The 6,000-nt window shown below is 40.5% G+C and overlaps 1 pseudogene; it reads left to right on the top strand.

Moving 5' to 3' along the window:
- The first annotated feature begins 202 nt into the window (after positions 1–202).
- Positions 203–6,000, top strand: part of LOC132611956 (uncharacterized) — a 91,155-nt pseudogene continuing 85,357 nt past the window's right edge.

The following is a 6,000-nucleotide window of genomic DNA, read 5'->3' as shown; positions in this document are numbered from 1 at the left end:
TATGCCAGGATTAGTCACTGAAATAGTGGCCCACATATTACCCATCAAGGAGGGTTTTTCCCCAGTTAAACAAAAAACATGAACATTTAAGCCAGACATGAGTATCAGGATAAAGGACGAAGTAGAGAAACAAATCAAGTCTGGAATAGTGGAGGTGACGTCCTGCCCCACTTGGGTGGCCAACATAGTGCCAGCACCCAAAATGGACGGAAAGATTCGAATATGTGTGGACTACCGAGATGTCAACCGGTATAGTCCGAAAGACAACTTCCCCCTCCCAAACATCCACATTCTAATAGACAACTGCGCCAAGCATGAGTTGCAGCCATTCGTGGATTGTTTTGCTGGGTACCATGAAATCTTATGAGCGAAGAAGATGCTGAAAAGAAAGCCTTTATCACCCGTTGGGGTGTTTGTGATTATAGGGTAATGCCGTTTGACCTCAAAAACGCCGGTGCTACGGTCATGAGAGCTATGAATACCCTTCCACGATATGATGCATCGAGAGACCGAAGTCTATGTGGACGATGTCATCATAAAATCAAGGGAAAGCTCGGAGCTTACTGTGCACTTGTATAGTTATTTGACAGACTTCGCAAGTTCAATCTAAAGCTGAACCCTGCAAAGTGCGGGTTTAGAGTACCTGCAAGTAAGTTGCTAGGATTCATAGTCAGCTGTAGGGGTATTTAATTAGATCCTACCAAAATTAAAGCAATTCAGGAGTTACCGCCTCCTAAGACCAAGAAAGAAGTCATGAGCTTCTTGAGAAGGTTAAACTACATTGGACAGTTCATAGCCCAGTTAACTGTGATTATAGAGCCAATCCTTAAGTTGCTCAAAAAGGGCGCTCCCACAAATTGGATAGAAGAATGCTAAGAGGCATTTGATGGAATCAAGAGATACCTTTACAATCCTCCCGTCTTGGTGCCGCCCAGGCAAGGGAGTCCTATGTTACTATATCTGTCGGTATCATAAAGTGCTTTCGGGTGCATGCTCACCCAACATGATGAAGAGGGCAAAAAGGAACATGCCATCTACTATTTGAGCAAGAAGTTCACTTCCTGCGAAGTGCGGTATACGCACGTATAGAAAACCTATTGTGCTTTGACCTGGATTGCCCAAAAGCTGAGACACTACCTATTGGTGTTCACCACTCACCTCATATCCAAAATGGATCCACTGAGATACATGTTCACAATCGATGCCCGTGGGAAAATTTGCTAAATGGCAGATGCTATTACGCGAATTCAACATCGTATACGTAGCGCAAAAGGCAATCAAAGGACAAGCCCTAGCTGACCTGCTGATAGAAAGTTTCGTCGATGACGAACTTAAACCAGTACGAACTTTCTTCCCAGACGAGAAAGTGATGGCTATGGAAGAAGAGGTGGCAGAACCATACTCGGGCTGGAGACTATTTTTCGATGGAGTAGTCAATTACAAAGGATCAGGCATCGGGGCGGTGTTAATATCTGAAACAGGACAGCACTATCCAATGACCGCAAAGCTCAACTTCAGATGTTCCAACAACATGGCGGAATACGAAGCATGTATCCTCAGCCTCAGGATAGCATAGGACATGAACATACACGAGTTATTGGTAATCGAGGACTCCGATTTGCTCATAAACCAAGTGAAAGGAAATTGGGCAACCAAAAATGATAAGATACTCCCATATGTGAATCCAGTGTAGAGATTGTGCGAGAGCTTCAAGAGTATTGACTTCAAGCATACTCCAAGGGCTTAAAATGAGTTTGTAGACATATTGGCTATGATAGCGTCTATGATCCAACACCCTGAGAGTACTCATATTGATCCGTTAGAAATCACATTGAGAGAAGGACAGGCTGACTGTGCCCATGTCGAGGCCGAGCTAGATGGCCAACCATGGTATGTCGACATCAAGGCCTACCTGGAAAACGGAGAGTATCGCCCAGAGAGTTTAGCAAATCAAAAGAAGACCATTAGGAGGTTGGCTAACGGTTTCTTCTTAAACAAAGAAGTGTTGTACAAAAGGACCCCTGATCTTGGTTTGCTCAGGTGTGTGGACGCCGAAGAGGCTACAACATTGCTAAGAGAGGTGCACGTAGAGGCATGCGGACCCCATATGAATGGAATCATCCTTGCTAAGAAAATCCTTAGGACAGGATATTACTGGATGACCATAGAGTACGACTCGTGTAAATTCATGTAAAAGTGCCATCAGTGTCAGATACATGGGGATCTGATCAAGGTTCCCCCCACAGAGTTACATGCGATGAGCTCGCCTTGGCCGTTCGTGGCTTGGGGAATGGAAGTCATAGGATCCATCGAGCCTCCGCCTCCAATGGACATCATTTCATCTTAGTCACTGTTGACTACTTCACTAAATGGGTGGAGGCGACTTCCCACAAATCAGTGACCAAGAAAGTCATGGCCGACTTTGTCAAAAACAATTTGATATGTCGTTTCGGTATGTCGGAATACATCATCACGGACAATGGTGCCAATATGAATAGCCATTTGATGAAAGATATTTGTGAGCAATTCAAAATTACCCACAGAAACTCTACTGCTTACCGACCACAGATTAATAGAGCCATAGAGGCTGCCAACAAGAATATCAAAAGAATCCTGAGAAAAATGGTCGACAACTACAAGAATTGGCATGAGCAGTTGCCTTATACCCTGTGGGGTACAGAATGACAACCTGAACTTCCACTGGAGCAACCCCATACCTTCTTGTCTACGGTACAGAAGCTATCATACCCGCAGAAATGGAAATTCCTTCACTTAGGATCATGCAAGAGGCAGAGCTAAAAGATGCAGAATGGGTTAGAAACCATTACAAGCAACTGGCCATGATAGAGGAAAAGAGAATGGTGGCGGTATGCCATGGATAGTTGTACAGACAAAGGATGTCTCGAGCCTTCAACAAGCTGGTTAGACCCCAACTGTTCTAGATCAGACAACTCGTACTCAAACGAGTCTTCCCTCACCAAGAGGAATATAAAGGGAAATTCGGGCCAAACTGGCAAGGACCACACATGGTCAAGAAAGTACTCTCAGGAGGGGTTGTAGTCCTAGTCGAGATGGACGGACAAGAGTGGTCAAAAGCCATCGATACAGACGCGCTCAAGAGATACTACATTTAGGATGTCACATGACTAACATAATATTTCTAGTTGTAGATTTAAGGGACTCTCTTGATATTTTTCTCAACAGTTGTAAAGGTATTACCAACCAAGTGGTGATCCACATTGTGAACTAAATAGATAACCATGTCTTCGTAGACTCTTTTAGGTCAATTTTACAACCACAAATTCACAATCATTAATTGCATTAGCATGCTGATGTATTTCTTTGCTTCAAGTGTCCAAGACAAACAACACAACTAAAGGGAGCCTGCTAGACAAACTGCTAATCAGAAAGAAATATTATACTATAATAGAATTCACATATAAGATATATACAAACCTGTATGGAGCTTTAACTACTTTTTACTTGTTCCAGAAAGAGTCAAGGAGATATTTATGAGGTATAAAATCTCCGCCAGCACCAGGATTTGACTTTGGATCTCTAATGCATTTTATCTCACTTCATTGGTCACTAGATCAAATCATTAGGTGTCGGGTGTCTTGTCATTAGTACAGTCGCAATCAACAATTCCATCCACTTTGAATGTCAAAGAAAGACCATACAAAATAATGAATTCCTATCTAATAGGGAGCCTAGCATGTGAATGAATTACTATCTAATGGAGAGCCTAGCGTGATCAAATCATCAATCAAACAGAAATAATTGAGTTGACATTTAAGATATAAAAAGAACTGTATGAACTATTAGTTGCAAATTGTTAAGCTACTTCAAGATATGACAATCAATGACATGATTTTACTTGTTCTAGAAGGATTCAAGGAGATCTGTATGAGCCTCATGAGGTATAAAATCTCTGTCAGGATTTGAATTTTGATCTCTCATGCTTTTTATCTATGTGATCATTAGGTGTCGGGTGTCTTGTCATTTGTACAGTCGGAATAAATAATTCCATCCATTTTGAATGTCAAAGATAAACCATAAAAATAAATGAATTCCTATCTAGCGCGATCAAACTATCAGTCAAACAGAAAAAATGGAGTTGACATTTAAGATAGACTAAACTCTACGAACTTTTGATTCCAAATTGTTTAGGTGCTTCAAGCTTTGACAATCAATGACACTGATTTTACTTGTTCTAGAAGGATTCAGGAGATATTTCTGAAACTCTTGAGGTATAAAATCTTGCTCTGGCCCAGTTTGAATTATTCACATGTTCTCCAACTATGGGCTGCCTATTTCTTGTTCTTGTTTTTGTGTTGTAACATCCAATTTTTATCTTTTCAAGTCATTTATGTTGCCAAAGCCAGAGCTTGGCTTTGCAAAAGTTGAAGCGAAAATTGGCTGAGGATGACTCTACTTCTGCTGATTGTGAATTGAATGGTCACTTTCCCTATCCAAAGACACTTTCTTGGAATAGAAGCACTGATTGCTGTACTTGGGATGGAGTAACATGTGATAGAGTTACATGTCAAATAACTAGGCTCGATCTTATTTGCAGCCAACTTCACAGAACAATTGATTCCAATCGTTCCCTCTTCCAATTTTCTCGTCTTCAAAAGCTTAATTTAGCATACAATGATTTCTTCCCTTCCCAAATTTCAAGCAAATTTGGATTGTTTCCGAGTTTGACACATCTTAGTCTCCAGCGTTTAGTTTTTTCAGGCAGAATACAATCACAAATATCGAATCTATCTAAGTTGATTTCACTTGATCTTTCTGCAGGTCTTGAGGAGTTGAGACTTAGACCTCCCACTTTCAAAATGCTCTTTCAAAACTTAACCAATTGAGGGAGTGTTACCTCACCTCGACATGCATCTCTTCATAACTACTTCTTTCAGGCTGCTACTTCTCTAGATCCATTCCTAAATCTATTAGGAATCTCATACAACTCAATAATTTGCGCCTCCTATCGAACAACTTCAATGGTTCACTGCCATTAACAATCTCAAATCTTGTACAACTTGTTGAATTTGATATTTCATCTAACAACCGTACTGGCGATGTTCCAAATATTTTTAGCAACTTCACTAAGCTCAAATCTTTATCCCTATCATATAAACTATTTCCTGGGATTTTTCCATCCTCAATTACAAACGTGATAAAGCTGGAGAGTTTAGAGCTCGCTAATTGTTCTATAACGGGTCCTATTCCTTCTATCACCACTGGATTCCCCAACCTCATCTTGCTCTTCCTAGTAGATAACTCGCTCAGTGGGGCAATACCATCTTGGATATTTGATCTTCCTTCCTTAAAATACTTAGTTTTGAGAGCCAACTAACTTAGTGGTAAACTTAAGGAAGTTAGATACAACTTCCTAGAAGTTCTTGATGTGGGTGAGAATAAGTTGTATGGACCTATTCCAACATCATTTTTTAAACTCTTGAACTTGACAACAGTAGGTCTTTCTACAAACAACCTTTCTGGTGGTCTAGATATTGACATGTTTTCAAACTCCGAACAACTTAGACGCCTTGGTCTTTCTTTTACCAATCTCATGGTATTTTCCAACCACAACGATGTGACCTTGCTCAGTTATTTCAAAAGTTTGTATGCATCTTCTTGAAATATAAGGGAATTAAATTTCTTTCGAGCTGTAAAAAACATTGGTCATTTAGATCTTTCCAACAACAAAATCCATGGAAAACTTCCTGACTGGGCATGGTCTAACTGGCAAGTCTCGGTGTCTTATTTGAATCATTCTAGCAACTTTCTAACTGCTATCAACCCACTTCATCACCTCGATAATCTTGTTTATCTTGACATTGGATCTAACTTTATTCAAGGACAATTACCTGCTCCACCTTCGTATTTGCGGTTCTTTATAGTCTCAAACAATAACTTCACGGGGACGTTAATTTTAATATTATGCAAAATGAGTTCCCTTGTTATTCATGGTTTGTCCAATAATAGCCTGAGTGGTGA

This window comes from Lycium barbarum, chromosome 9, assembly GCF_019175385.1.
Source record: "Lycium barbarum isolate Lr01 chromosome 9, ASM1917538v2, whole genome shotgun sequence".
NCBI lineage: Eukaryota > Viridiplantae > Streptophyta > Magnoliopsida > Solanales > Solanaceae > Lycium > Lycium barbarum.
The sequence above is the reverse complement of the archived record's forward strand: the minus strand, read 5'-3'. Positions and strand labels throughout refer to the sequence as shown.